The sequence below is a fragment of the Ailuropoda melanoleuca genome, chromosome 5 (genome assembly GCF_002007445.2).
Source record: "Ailuropoda melanoleuca isolate Jingjing chromosome 5, ASM200744v2, whole genome shotgun sequence".
NCBI classification, from domain to species: domain Eukaryota; kingdom Metazoa; phylum Chordata; class Mammalia; order Carnivora; family Ursidae; genus Ailuropoda; species Ailuropoda melanoleuca.
In genome coordinates this window covers 41655747-41671593 of record NC_048222.1, presented here as the reverse complement: position 1 = coordinate 41671593, position 15847 = coordinate 41655747, and the positions used below count along the sequence as shown (strand labels likewise).

Sequence of the window (15847 nt, the reverse complement as noted above, 5' to 3'; positions counted from 1 at the left end):
TTTAAGAATAGGGCGATGCTGAGAGCTTGGGATGGAGAGCTGGGGTCGAACACTCACAGCAAAGCTGACTTGCTGGGTAACCTTAGTCATGTGACCTCACTCTCTGCACCTGCTCCTTCTCTCTGCCTTACAACATTCTTATGAAGACCAAAAAAGACACAATGGATGTAAACAATGTTACATACATCAATGATTATCCTTCCCTGGGATTGGGAGCCGAGGCAGTTACCCAAAAACTTTTATCCCCACCACAACCTACCCTCTCTGGATCCATGCTTTTAAGCCATTTCTATGGCTATCCCACTCTCATTCTTTACCCCATCCCAAACCAGGTCATGCCACCACCAGTAAGAAAATCTAGGTGGGATTGGGAAGGGTAAAACTGGGAAGGGGATAGTAGGCATCTTTTTTTTTTTTTTAAGATTTATTTATTTTATTAGAGAGAGAGAGCAGGGAGAAGGGGGAGAGGGAGAGAGAGAATCCCAAGCAGACTCCCTGCTGATTGCAGAGCCCAATACAGGGCTCAATCTCACAACCTGAGATCATGACCTGAGCTGAAATCAAGCTGAAGGAGACACTCAACCACCCAGGCCCCCCTGTTGTTTTGACAGCACAAAAGCACTCCCCTTTCCCTGGGCTCAGGCCATGTGGAATGGGCAGGGCTGATTCCACCCCTGGTCCCAGAAGGAGGGCACACGACCCAAGCCCGGCCAATCAGAACATTCCATTCCCTGGTCATAGTGATCAGTTCTGGGATGGGTATAGGACCCAACCAGGCCAATGAGACAATGCAGGGACTTCTTCTGGAATCACTGGGTAAAAGGGTGCTCTCTCTCTCTCTCCCCGTCGGGGATGTTAGGTTGGGAAGCCATGGATCAGGAGCTGCTGGGGTTCATTTCTGGTATTTCTTGAGAAGAGAACTCTTCAGAATGAAGCCAACCCAAAGGTGGAGACAGATTACCGGCATCGTCCGAGCCCCGTGAAGCAGCTCTGTCCAGGGCAATGTGCCCCTCTGTTCTTGCCAGTTACAAGAGACAACAAATCCCCTTTCTTGCCTAAGCCATTTTAGGCTGGGTTTCTGTCACTCGCAATAAAATAGCACTGGTTAATGCCTGGGATCTGAAGCATGTCTTTTCATTTCACTAATTAAAACCTTCTTCGTCCCTAGGGAAACGTCTGGGGAAAGCGGGGCATCCAGTTGGAAGAAATGGTGGGGGCTTCGTGCTGGCTGGTCCCAGGCCCCTCACCCCCCGAGGCACCCTGAGGAATTCAGATGCGATCAGCAGTACTGCTGGCTCCGCTGTGAAGCTCCCAACATCCCCAGGGGCCCTGGGGTCGCATTCTGCAGGGACAAGTCTTGGGGCCGCCCCGCCCCGCCCTGGGGCTCGTGCTCCTCAGTACTGTCCTCAATCAACCAATAGATCAGGTAACCAGCAACAAAGATAAAGTGGAATAATGGGCTCAAGACCAGGAAGCTTGGGCAGGTTGGCTGCTGCTCTGGGCCTCAGTTTCCCTGTCAGTGAGATGAGGGCGTTGGACAAGATGAACTCAAACCCAGCTCTAACATCATTCATATTTACGCACCTTTACTATGTTTTAGACACCTGGAGAAATAAAAATGAAGAAAGGAATCTATTCTTAACCTCATAATCTCTTTGGGCCTAGAAGACACACATTAAAATAGAAAAAAAAAAAAAACCCACCCAAACTTAAAAAAACAAAAAACAAAAAACAATAATGCTGCCCTAAAGGCAAAATCTGGGGGCGCCTGGGTGGCACGGCGGTTAAGCATCTGCCTTCGGCTCAGGGTGTGATCCCGGCGTTGTGGGATCGAGCCCCACATCAGGCTCCTCCGCTATGAGCCTGCTTCTTCCTCTCCCACTCCCCCTTCTTGTGTTCCCTCTCTCGCTGGCTGTCTCTATCTCTGTCAAATAAATAAATAAAATCTTTAAAAAAAAAAAATAAAGGCAAAATCTGAAGGAGAGGAGCACTGGCCAGGGTGGACCTCGGGCTCCTCCCTGGCTCTCAGAATCTGTGAGCAGGAAAGAGGCTATGTCTCAGGGGAGACAGAAACAGCAGCCAGTGCCAGGAACCTCAAGCCCGAACAGTTTTCTACAGAAGGTTCTGGGCATCAGAGGAGTTTCCCAGATGCCCCTGCCTTTCCAAGCTGGTTTGGTGAAGTGTGGAACCAAGACCTTGGTGCGCTGGTATAAGAACTCAGGAGGAGGAGGAGACAAGAGAGGACAGGGGGAGCACGGGCACTTGTGGGGAGCTCATTTCTCTTCACTATTTCCTCACTTGCAAGTCTGCAAATTTCAAAGTGGTTTCTGGCAAGAGAGAAAATTCAAAGTCAGAGGGCGCCTTGAGGCTGGAGCGTGAGGAGGGGACAGTCCAGGAAAGGGATGGCGCTGGGAGAGACAGGCATGGCACAGCTCTTGGGTCGGCTGCAGATTCAGAGCAGGGGGCAAATGAGGAGACTAGGGCTAGCCAGGCAGGGGGGCTGCCTGGGGTCTCCGTCAGGGTTCTGAATCAGGGACAGGCAAGAGGCCAGATAGAGAAAGACCCCTGCAAACACTATGTAGCCACCCTGGGCCACTGCTAGCTGGGCTCATGTCTCCTTCCTGCAGGTAGGGCTTGGTGGCTTGGGACCCGGACGTGGTGACAGGTGCTGAGGTCTTGGGCCAGCTGGCTGTTCTACTTGGGCCAGCTGGCTGTTCTTGGGCCACCATGTAAAAAGGCAGGATGTTTGCTGCAAAAGGGTGCCCAGTGGAGGGGGCCAGTGGGGACTGGACCCGGCTTGGCCCTCACTCACCAGGTGGTGTGCCCTGGCATGAAGCTAGGTCCATCCAGAGGGAGAGGTGCTGTGAGGGTGGGCCCTGCGCTCTCTCTCTCTCAAGGTACAGAAGCAAATAGTCCTGAGCACAGAGGGAAAGTGCTGGGGCAGAGAGGAAGAGGCTCTGTCCTGACTTGTCCTCCCTGACCGTGACCATGGGCAAATCCTCCAACTTCTCTGAGGCTGGGCCGAACTGCGGCCCCTTTTCTGACCACGCACCTGGTCCCTTCTCCCTGTATGTCCAGACAGAGGGACCACATTCTCCCAGAAGGCAACGATGAGCCAGTTCCCCTACCTCTTACCAGCCCCAGAAATACATTCTCTCCTGGACCCAGTACAACATGGAAACTCATCCAAGGGGAAGAGACGGCATGCGCCCAACTTCTGTTTGGCCTACGGCTGGGGCCAATTTTCCAGTACTGATAATTTCCAGTACTGATAATGTCCTTGCTCATGGTGGGGGACAAGATTTAAAAAAATAAGAAAGGCCATCCAACTTGCAAAATCTTCTCCTCCTTCCCCTTTCTTCCACTTCCCTCTTGATCTCAGCACCACCTAGGAAGCCCTTGACTCCCAAATCCCAGTTAAAAACCTGGGAGCCACCGCAGGTCACTTCTGTCCTCCTCCCTACCCTCTGGAACTGGTCACCAAATTCTGTTGCTCCTCCTTTCCCCAGACTCCTTGGTGGCCCCTGTGCATGCCCACTCACCTTTGTTCAGGCCCTGCTCTTTCACAACTAGATCAATGCCAATGCCCTCCACGTGGTTCCCCGGACTTGACCTCCAGCCCACTTGGTTCACCTATAAAGCAAGGGGCTTGGTCCGGGTGACCACTAAGCTCCCAGCTGTGCTGTTGGTCATGACTGATGGTCTAATGCAGCAGCTGTGTTTGGCCACACTGTTAGGTCCCAGACACTTAGAAGGGTCTGATGAAAGCTAGGGACTGTCACTGCCAAAACGCACACACATGCACACACACACGTACAACTTTGCATATGATTTCAAGGACTTCATGGCCTAACTAGGACTCCAGGTTCTGAATTTCTGTTTAAATTCTAGGGATGCTGGGCTCAGGAAAAAAAAAAAAAAAAAAAAAGCCCAGATGGAGATCCTATTCTTTGATCGTCCTCTGGATGGACTCCAGAGGCAGCTGCTTCTTGCCCTGAATTCCAGGTAGCAGTAAGCTGCCCATCAACTCAGGCCCTGGGGCTGAAGCCCGTCTGGAAGAAGCAGGACTGGAGCCACAAGAGCCACTAGACGTGACCCTGCTGGGTGACCCAGTTGATGGGAGGCCCAGCTGGGGCTGGAGGATGTAAGCATGTGCCTCGGCCACATGCAGACCCAGTTAAAAGGCAGATTAATGGGTGGTCAGGTGCGAGGAAGCGGGCCAAGGCGCCGTGCTGGGGAACACAAGGCGTTTGTTCTGCTCTGTGAGGCACTTTATGAACCCTCCTAGGGGCCTTTCTGAATGCAGAACCCTCCCAAAGACTCACAGCCCTAGTTGCGAAAAGGCTCCTCTGTCTGCTCGCCACAGAGTTCCCAGAAATCCGCGTGGGGTCGGAGTGCCTCTGTGCGTGTGCGGAAGGAAAGTGGCTCAATCGCCGAGCTGGATTAGAGACGCTGCCGCGGCGGGCAGGTAATAGAGGCGAAGCGCCCGTTGCTCCGACCAAACGGCCTTGCCCTGCACTGTCAGAAAGTGCCAATCACCGCGGATTAAAACCAGCCAGGGGTCACGGCCCCCGAGAGAAAGGCCTGAGGCTGAGCTAGCGGCCAAGAATGGGGCTGGGACTGGTGGGATGGGCAGGTGGGGGTCCGGCCTGGAGGCCTTGGGGGAGGCGTAGCTTGGCGGGCTGAGGATGGGGGGGCAGGGGCCGGGACCAGGGCAGGGTTCGGATAGAGGGGATGGAGGTCACCAGCAAAAGCAAGGAGTGGGGGACAGCAGGGGGACCGTGTAGGTTCAGGAAGGGGCTGGGTTGTTCCAGGGAGCCAGGCTCGGAATCTCACTGACTCGGCATCGTCTGTATTCTTGGAGCCAGAACCAATCACTGGAAGAATTTTAAGAGCCACTGAGTCTCCTGAAGTCCTGGGCTTCGATTGAGAGTCCAAGTGCTTTGGGGAGTGTGGTTGCCCAGAACAAGCCCCCCCATGAAGGCAGCCCCACAGTCTCCAGAATTCTGAAGCTGCACCAGCCCTCTGGGGCTCCGAGGCCTCCCCACAACACGATCTCAAGAAGCTGATCTGCACAGCAAGCCCAGAAGGCGGGACTGTTACCTACCCCCTGGACCTCAGAGAACACCAAGGCTCAGGAAGAAGTGATTTCCCAGAGTCCCATGGCCGGTCAAAGGGGCTGCCACAAGCCCCTGTTTGTGAAACAAGCATGGGAGTGTGTGCCTCATGCGAGCGATCACTACTGCTGCCATTTACTACATCCTGGGCCCCGGGCTGAGCCCCTGACACTCGCTGTGTTGCGGGTTCATCTCAAGAATGCTGTATGTAGGCTGTGGAATCACCCCATGCTGCACATGTGGAAACTGTGGCTCAGAGAGGTGGAGTAACTTGCCCAAGGTCACATAGCATGTCAGTGGCCAAGTTTGAACCCTGGTGGGTCTGGCTGCAGAGCTTGTGAAAATCAGACATGAAGGGGATTTGTAAGGTGTTTTGTGGGTATCAGTCATCAGTGCTGGAACAGGGCAGGGGGTACTGTGGGGAGCAGAGAGAGGAAGAAGCCAGGATCTCGGTCCGTTTCAGCTTAGCTAAGTGAGGCCAGAGACAAACTGGGTCTTGCTGGAGGTGGACTGGGCACCTGTCTGGGTGGAGTGGGGCTGTGTTTGTGTTGGTGGGGCAACTGTGGCAGGCTCTTCCCTGTCTTTAGCCTCCCACCACCCCTGCTAATGGCCTACAGGGGAAATCATCTGCAAGAGGCGATTTTCTGCTGCTCCCAGATCAAAGCCTGGCCCAGAGTGAGCCCCCTCACTGGATAATGAAGATGAATCCTGGCCAGGTCTGCCCAGAAACTAAACGAAGATGGCAGTTCAGTGACTGTGGAGTTTGGATCAAGGCCAAATTGAACTCTCTCTTCCAGCATGTAGATGCAACACTGGGGCCGGTGCCCAAGAAAGGGGGAGCGCACGTGACCCCACGCATGCTCATTCCTTCCCCCCATCCCTGGCCACTGGCAGCCACCTCCAGGAGGGGCTGGTTTCCTGCTACCTCTAGGGTGTGGCCTCCTGCTGCCACTCTAGCTTGGCTTATTGACACTCACGCTGGGCCCCCAGGCAGCCTCGGGGCTGAGGGGCTGCTGCGCTGGGGGTCCACTGGGTCTCCTGTCTTTACCCTAAGAACAAAGATAGTGCAGTAGTCAGACCTGGGTTCAAGTCTAGCTCCTACAAGCTTTAGTGACCTCAAGCTAAAATCTAAAAGTCTCCAAGTCTCAATTTCGTAATCTATAAAGTGGGAATGATAAACCCTCCCCCCAGATCCATGCTGGGCAGTGCTGTGTGAGTCATGAAGTGGTGGACCCCCATCTGCCCTGCGGGGCCCTTGGAGCTTTCCCCTGTCCCTGAGACTCAGCCTGGGCTCGCAGACCTGAGCTTTTGCGAACCTCTGACCTAACACACGTCATCTGCTTCCCAGGCTTCGGGATCAACCTCTCTAAACCCCATGATGCTGGGGAACTCCTGGCCCACCTACTCCCCGAGACAGTAATTAACAATGCCCCCAACCACACAGCACATCACGCAGCACACTTAGAAGGAGAAAGGGCGCGGGGGGAGGAGTCAGGAGAGACAGGCCTGACCAGAATTGGTTAGGGCATCCAGGACCAGCTTTCTCATCGGGGCTGCACGTTAGAATCACCTGGGGAACGTACAAAAGTCAATGCCAAGGTCCAGCCCCAGACCCTGGTTCAGAGCTCTAGGGTGGAGCCAGGCAGGGGAGCTGTTGCTCGCCCAAGCCCTCCAGGTGATTCTAATGTGCGGCCAGCAGGCCGACCCTCCGTGTGGAGACAAGGCATTTTGGGCTTTGAGGTGCGTGAGAATCACCGGGGAGGGCTTGTTAAAACGCAGTGTCTGGTTCCGGAGGCCGGCGGAGGAGGGGGAGGGTCTGTAGTTCTAACAAGCTGCAGCTGAGGCCGCTGCTGCAGGTCCGGGGACTACACCCTGAGTAGCACTGCCCAGACGAGGGCACCCTGGCTTGATCATCTCGGTTCCCTAACAGGCTTCTGCACAGCATCCCTCTCAGGAAGCACTTGTGGGATTTAATGCACCCATAAATGAAGCAGCAATGGATCTGGAGCCTGATGGCCTGTTTGATTTCTAGTTGAATTGCTCTAGCTCTGCGGATTAGGCATGTATCAACCATGGGCCTCAGTATCTGTATCTGTAAAATGGGTACATCATTTATACCCCAACAGCCTTATAAGATCAGTAGGAGAATAAAATGGTATCAAGTTAATGAAATGTAAGTTGATTTAATATTTTTCTTCTATCTGCCACTGAAGGGCACATATGACACCCTCAGTGACACATAACCCCCCCAGTGACCTCTCCGTGCCTCTAATCTGGCCGACTAGCTTTGGCAGCCCTGGAATCCAGCATGCACTGGTCACACTAGCTATGCAGACCACCCCAATCTCCCCACCCAGCTCCAGACCCTGCGCCAGACCAGAAAGCTCACTCAAAAGCAAGCATGCTTCCAGATTCAAAAGCACACAAAGGCTCAGAGGACCTGGGCTTGAACTTGAACTTTGCCCCTTCCGGCCATGGCTGAACCCACATTTGGGCTCCCAGCAGCCCTCCTAAACAACCAGCCTCCCAATCACCCTTTTCTGAAGCAGCCCTGGGCTGCAGTGTCTGCACACCAGTGTCTCTTCAAGCTGAGCCTGCCCACAGGCTGGAAGGCAGGGCACAGGGGAACCGTGACAAGGCAAGGCCACCCGGAACTCATCCTTCTCCATCACTCTGAACCATAACCAGTTCCTGAGACAATGGGGGGTCACTCATTCTTCCCTTTTCACGGGGTCAGAGCCCCACCTCCATGCTCTGCCCCACTAGGGGTTCACCCCCATCCCATCACACTGCATCTCAGTGGGCCTGTGACAGCCTCAGCACCAAAATTCGGACTGAGCAGGTCTCAGGTGGGGGTTGCAAGAATCTTTTTTTTTTTTAAGTTCCCAGTGATGCTGATGTGCAGTCAGGGCTGAGGACCACTGTCCTCCCTCCATGCTCTCCTCACCTTTATGTTGATGCCCATTAGAGAGCACTGGGCTCGGGATCAGAAACCCTAGGTTCAAGTTCTGGCTCTGCACCTGAAGCCATGACCTACAGTCAGTCACTTAACAGAGTTGGGCCTCCAATTCCCCATCTGCAAAATGGGTACAGTGACACCAATCATCCTGGAGGAATATACAGGGTCAAAAAAGATCAGAAGTTGGAAACACCCTGAAAAGATGGATGTATGCACAGATACAGGTGCTTTGAGAAGTGTGGTCCTGGGGCACCCACCAGCATCCTCCCGTGTCCCTCCCTGAGCGCCACCCCAGGTCCAGCCAGCCAGCCAGCCCACGCCACCCACAGTCCCTCCAAGAGTCCCTCTTCTGACCGTGCATGCTGGCTCTCTCCCCACCCTCCATCCCTGCTCCAGGCACACACCCTACGCTTTCCCACCTCCATGCCTTTGCTCGAGCTGTCACCTTCTTCATGCGTTGCCCTTCCTCCCTCTGCAGAGTCAAAGCTCAGCCACCCTTCTAGAGGCACCTCCGTGGCACCTGCTCCACGAGGACATCTCTTACTGAGCCCAGTCTCCTCTTCCTGGCAGCCATTTGTATGTAAGCCTGTCCTGGGCTGTGAGCTGCCCGACAGGACCTTGTCTTCGCATCTCTGCAGCGCCTGTAGCACAGACCCCTCCCACAGACCCCGGCACATTGGACGTAGCCGATAAAAGTCTTTTGTAACACAGAAAATGTTTGCCCTTGCAAGCAAGCCAATAAATGCAAATTAATGCAACATGGGGGTCCTATTTTATACTTCCTAAATTAGCAATTTCGGGGGGGAAATGACAACAGGCACCACTGACAATGTTATGTGGAAATTGGTACACCTATTACCGATAATGCTGAAAACTGGAATGATTGATCTGGAAAGCAATATGGCAATATCTATCAAGGGTTATAAAAATGCTTATTCATTTTGACCTAGTAATCCCACCCCTAATACTGCATCCAATGGAAATCATTCAAAAGAACAACAAGTGTTATATATGCATGAAGATACTCATTGCAACATTGTAATAGCCCGAAATGGGAAACAACCTAAATGTTCAACAATAGGGGAATTGTTAAGTAAATTATGGTATATAAACTCAATAAAATATTTATGAAAACTATGTAACATGGAAAAAATGCTGATGATAAAACGTGAAATAAAAAACACAGAACGTAAGATTATTATATGCGCATTATAACTATGTAATGAAAACAAAGGCATGCTGACAAGGATCAGAAGGAACTAGGCAAAAACGAAATTAATTATCATGTTAAGGTGGTAGGACTAGAGGTGATTTATTTTTAAACACTGCCTGTAAGATTGTTACAATGCCATTTTCACAATGCAAAAGTTAACTAGCCAAATAATAAACGTTTGTCAAAAATGCAAGGAGAGAGAGATAAGGAAGGGTGGTGATGTGCGGGGGGTGGGGGAGACTCTGGATCTAGCTTCGTCTCTATCGCAGAGTATCTTGGGCCAGTTCCCTGGGGTCGGAATAAACAGTGTGCGCCCGGAGGGGGCTGAGCCTTAACGAAGCATGGCCATATGCCAACACAGAATCACCCTGCCTTCTTGGGTGCTCTTAAATGATCTGGGGTACCTTTTTGGAAAGGTTGGATTTTCTCAGTCTCCCAAAAGCCGATCCTGCCTCACAGTGTGGGGAACTGGGCCTGGGAGGGGGTCAGAGGATGCTCAAGTTCAAGGAGTTGACGGGCACACAAGGTCTTTCCTGCCAGGGCCTCTCACACAGGAGACAGGCTGAGCCCCAGTGAGGAGGCAGAAGGCATTCGCTCCACACCCACCCATCCTTAACCTTCAAGCTTTGAGAAACTACATCTCTTGTGCCTGAGACAGTCCCCATTTTCACCTGCTGGCCTGACATAATTATTTTTTTTTTAAAGATTTTATTTATTTATTTGACAGAGAGCCAGCGAGAGAGGGAACACAAGCAGGGGGAGTGGGAGAGAGAAGCAAGCTCATACCGGAGGAAGCCTGATGTGGGGCTCGATCCCATAATGCCGGGATCACACCCTGAGCCGAAGGCAGATGCTTAACCGCTGTGCCACCCAGGCGCCCCTGACATAATTATTAATAGCCCCTTTTACTCTTAAAAGTGTCCCAGTTGGGACATGGTCACATTACTCAAACCACATTCTAGCAGGAAAAGAGGAAAAGTTGCTCTGTGACTGATGATGGGAGGGGATGGGTGTCTCTCTCCCAGGGGACCCAGACCCAGAGATGTCAAGAAGTGTTTCGGGTGGGCCCTGGCTCACCTGCCTCTCCTATTTCATAGCTCCTATGCTTTGTCCCTGTCCTGGGGGCCTCGTGGGGCACATCCATGCCTTCATTCTCCCCTTCTGGAACGTTTCTGCATGCCTCCCCCACACTCACGGCCACCTAGCCTTCCTGCTTCCAAGGGCTGTGTCTCTTTCCTCCTCCACTCTTCCAGGCTGAGCCGTCCCTTTCCTTCCTCTGGTCCTCCCCCTCCTGCTAACAGAGACTTTCTGTTTTAATCAGGTATTCTTTCCTGTCTCCCCCGCCCCAGCTCATCCTCTGCTGAGCCAGCTGAATTCCTTTCTCTATTCCCGGGGACATTTTTCACCCGTCCTTTCTCCAACCAATGTTATCTCAGCGCTAAGCAGGATCATAATTCTGCCCAATGTCATGGGAATTCTCAGCAATCTTTGCTTCTGACAGTGACGAAGTCCTTCAGGCTCAGATACCTGAGCCCATGCTCACAGACAGACACAGGCGCCACGTTTCACACACCCCACGCCACACACGTGCAGCACGTCCTACACAGGTGCCACATGCAAAATTGCAGGCATTCCCGACTTATGGTCAGTAGACACCATGTTTCCATGTCACACACACACACACACACATACACCAAAAACTTAGCATGAAATACCCTCCCCCAAAGACTCATACTATACAAACACGCATGATACATATCCCACATATGTTGTATATATGCCTCAGACCACACATCCATTACACACTACACACACACACACCCTCACACACACACCCTCACAGGAAGGCTTTGGGGCTCCTGCAGAGTCAAGATCCTGCTCAGAAAAAAATGCTCGATTCTTCCCAGAGGCCACATCCCCCACCAGGCTGCACAAGGACTTCAGCGAGAACGTTCATTACTGCTAACGAGCATTACATGCCTAATTAATTCCCAGACTTGGTTTGAGGATCTGACCCAGGGCCTGATTCCCATTCAGGGAAAAATAAACGGAGAGCTGAAAGGGCTTATGTGCTTTCAGTAGGGTTGGTGGGATCCAGGGCCCGCTTGCTTTGTCCATCCTGCCCCCAAGTCACTGGGATGATCAGCCTGGTATGACAGTACCAGACCTTGCCCAGGGGAGGGAAGCTGGGTCTCCTTTCTGACTGCCTTTCTGCAGCAGCAGGACCAAAGTTCGAAGGTCTTATGAGTTTTTGATGGGTTCTGTGCTCTGCCCAAGTAAAGGTCTCTTCACTTCTGCATGGAAAAGAGGCCCTTTTCAGCGCTCATTAACATCTGGTACTCCTTGTTCCTCGATGTGGGGGGGGGGGGCTCGGTCCTTTTGTGCATAGCCAGGCCCCTCTATGCCCAGGCTGGTCTCCCTTGCTGGGACATGGCACAGAGTATGTAAGGCTGTGGCCTCGGGGGAGGGGGCCTGGGTGCAGGGTTAGCAAACACAAGACCCTCCTGGCCAGCCCTGCTCACTGAGCACTGCACACTCCCCCACTGAGCCTGGGCTGGGCTTCTCCCTCAACCCAGCATTCTGCCACCCACAGATGGAGGCGATGTGCAGGAGGAGAATGAAGTACCATCCCGAGGGGAGGGCTGCTGCTGCATTCAGCAACTTTCTGGCGCTGGGGGAGAGAGCGTCCTTATGCAAATCATGGAAAGGCAGTAAAGAAAGAGTGGCAGAGAAACTGGGCTTTGGCATAAAGCTGACTCAGTCTGTTAGGCATGTGACCTTGGGCAGCTACATGTCTTCTCTGGGCCTCAGTTTCCAAAGGTGTAAAATGGGATGATAACAATAGAACGGTCAGGGGCACCTGGGTGGCTCAGTCGGTTAAGCGTCCAACTCTTGGTTTCGGCTCAGGTAGTGATCTCAGGGTCCTGGGATCGAGACCCGCACTGGGCTTTGTGCTCAGCAGGGAGTCTGCTGGAGAGTCTCTCTCTCCTTCTGCCCTTCCCCTGCGCACTCTCTCTCTCTTACATAAATCTTAAAAAAAATAACAGCAGAATGTTCATCATGGGGCTGTTGTGCAGTTTAAATGAACTGATGCGCCCACAGCAAAAGCTTAATGATGAGTAGTGCAGAGTTGTTTTCTTAGTCGTATATTATTGCTAGTTATTATTTCTACTAATGCTACTGCCTCGCTGACATTCCTTCTGGGGAGTTTATACTCCTTAGCACGGAACTGAACCCCTCCACAGTATGGCCTCCCCCTCCCTTCATCTCCCCGATACAACTAGAGCTATGCTGGTCTCCCCTGCTCGTTCCCACCTCTCTGCACCTTTGCTCACGAGCCTCCCCTGCCCGGCAGGCCCTCCTCCCTCCTTTGTCCAGCCAAACCTTTCTCCTTCAAAGCCAAGTCTCTTCCCCAACTTCCACCATGAATCGCCCCTTCTCACTACACAGCGGAGGCCCCTCCACATGCATTTCCATGGTGTTTATCACGACCGTGAAACGTTTTAAACATACAAAACGTAATGAAACAAATACTCATGTATCTACCACTCGGCTTCAAAAAGAAAAGGCAAATCACAGATGCAACTGAGGTCTCGCAGTTCACTCCTGATTGCATTTCTGTTCGTCTTCCCAGGGGGAACCAGCACCCTGAGTGTGAGGTTTATCACTGTCAGGACCGTCCGCGGGTTTTTACTGCACGTACGACCCTTGTCAATATCAGTTGTACTTTTGCATGTTCTTAAGCTGGGCGGACCCGTGTGGAATCTGTAGCAGGCACTCTGTACTCTGCACCACGTGCCCTCGGCCCTCCCGCCTTCGGCACAGCTGTGGGGACCACTCGGGCACCCCGCCAGCCTCCCACTTCAGCCCCATGGAGTCTCTGCTCCCCTGTCCCGGCAGACTGCTCAGCTTGGGCAGGCGCAGCCAGAGGGGCCAAGAGCCAGCATCCCGGGGGATCCCAAGCAACAGGGGAGAGGAGTCAATGGACAGACATCCCAGTTCCCTGAGGCCATTCCCCGTAGGTGGGCTGCATGGCACCCCCAGTGCCCTGCTCAGTAATCCCTTTAACTGGCCTTCCCCTTCCCTGTTCTCCCTTCCATCTCCCTCCTTCTCCCCTGGGGACAGCTCGCAAAGGAGCTCCCCACACGCAGCTCTGCACTTGTGGAAACCTAGCTAAGGCGGTCTCGCTTTTGGCCTCAACATCGCTTTGGAGTATGACCTACGTTCTCACAGCCTCTGTTTCATTCCCTTTCAGTGCCACACGGTACTGCATAGAATGTCCAGGTCTGAGAATATACCTCTCTCGGGCTGGGAGACACTTCTGTGGCCTCCAATGTTTCGCTATGACAAACAGAGCCTCAGAGAGCCTTCCTGCTGGGTTCCTGCGTCCCTAGGGTTCTCCATCAAGCCCTCTGACCCTAAGTCACATTCCGCCCCCCACTGCCATGAAGCTCTTTGAAGTCCACATCTGCCTATCTAAAGGCAAGCCCTAGAAGGCAGAGGAAGGAAGTGAGGCCTGGTGGACTTCACCCCCAGCCAGATCCAGCCAGGTATCACCATCAAGTCTCCCACCATCACCCATTCATTCCCATAGTAAACACTGATGTGCCAGGCACAGGGATTAGAGGCCTCCATCAACTTCCTCTTCCTAATTCCTCCTGTGTTTCGTCCTTCTCCCTTCCTGTCTCTTTCTCCCCTACCTCCCCAGGGGTCCTCCCAGGCCCCAGGGACTTCCCGCAGAAGTACAGAGGCAGTGGCTGCACTGCTGGGTGGGGGGGGGCAGGTGTATACAAGCATCTCCAGCAGTAACCTGAGCTACTCAGAACACCACACTGGTAATGATGCTTCATGGCCTGTTAACCTACATGCAGATGGCCTGCGGGCCGCAGTTCCAAGCTCTTGCTACTGGCCACGTCCAGGTGATGCTGGGCAGGTGAGCCAGAGACGGTCTCGGCAGCATCCAGCCCTCCGATCAAACCCCGCGCGCGCCGGGAAGGCTTCCAGACTCTCCCAGGCACCAACATCCGGAAGCATCGAGCGTTTCTATCTCATACTTGCTGAGCCGGTGACTCGATAAGCATTTATTGAGCACCTACTGTATACTGTAGTCAGGGGCTGAGTGAACTCATGATCTGCCAGAATGAGCCTGCCAGCTTTCATATCTGAGCTTGCTGTTTCCTCGGTGGCTGGCTTCAGGCAGGCAACCTAACCGCTCTGTGCCTCCGTTTCCTCAGGGGTAAGAACAGCCCCCACTTGATAAACTTGTGAGAACATTACGAGTTCTCGTGTACAAGTAGCTAGCACATAGTCAGCGCTCCTGGGGGTTAGCTACTGTAGCCTGGACATTCTCTCGCCCCCATGATGGGCGGGGGCAGGAGGGAGGAGGGGTCTTAAGTTCAGGAAAGAGTTCTTACATCAGAATGGGGGATAAATGCTGCCCTTCCCTCCAGCGCCCATCGTCCTGGCAGCCCTCTGAAGGCTGGCCTTCATTTCCTCATGAGACTGGATTGTCCCTGAGGTGGGGAGGAAGCGAGTTCACCCCGCTCAGCAAACTGAAGGTCTCCAGGGGTAGGATAAGATGTTGCTGGCACTGCCTGTCCCAGGGCTCCCTCCCTGGGGTCAGTTCTTCCCTAGCAGGGTCAACGCTGGGGACACAGATAAGAGGCACCTTCAACCTGATATCCACACCAGACCTAAAGTTTTGAGCAATTAATAGGAAAGGTCAAAACAGCTGGTTGCAACACTCAAAAAAATTCCTTTTATTATCCATTAATGGCAGCACTTACTAAAGCTGTTTTATATGTAATAAAATCTTTGAATTGTCTCAGTCTTGGCATAGAGAGGCAGAAAAGGAGACAAGCCCAGAACCAGGGAGAGAAAAGAAAGGAGCAATTAAGAAGATTAAGAATGAGAGCTTCCCAAGAGGGTCAGGGATGATAAATTGAGACCTACACCTGGTTTCTCTTCAAAGATGGGGTGGCAGGGAGAGGTAGGGCTCCTGAGGCCAGCTTCGGGGGGACGTTTACACTCTGGTATGGAGGCAAGAGCAGGGCTCAAGGGACAGCTGGACTCTTCTCCCAGTTCTGCTATTCAACCATAAGCACATCACTTCCCCATCTCTGAGCCTCAGTTTCCTCCTCTGAAAAATGGGAAGAGGTTTAAGGATGAGATCCCCCAAAGTGTCTTCTGTGGCCAAGGCTTTGCATCATTGTGCTGTTAAGGCTCAGTGTTCACTCCTTCCTCTTCTTTCACACTGGAGACCAGAAAATCATAGCTGTTTGTAGCGTAACCAAGCCATTTCAAGCACATCCTAGGACAACAGGAGAGACGAGCCAGGAGAACACTATTGTCTCCATTTCACAGATGAGAAAGCTGAGGCCCAGATGAGCAAGGTCCCCACTGCTTCAGTCACGACTACTAGCAGCTCAAGGTCATCCCTGTCACGGAACAGACACCAGGCTGAACCCAGGTTTGGCCTCTAAGCCTTTGTTCTTTCCACCATATGATGCAGTTTCTCGGAGCAGATGATGGGGGACCGGGCCAAGTTCACTAATCCAA

At 52.8% G+C, this 15847-nt stretch overlaps 1 protein-coding gene across 2 annotated transcripts in view; it reads right to left on the bottom strand.

Annotated features, from left to right (window-relative positions):
* MEGF11 (multiple EGF like domains 11) overlaps positions 1-15847 on the bottom strand; it is a 219194-nt gene that overhangs the window by 107675 nt on the left and 95672 nt on the right. The window lies entirely within an intron of this gene.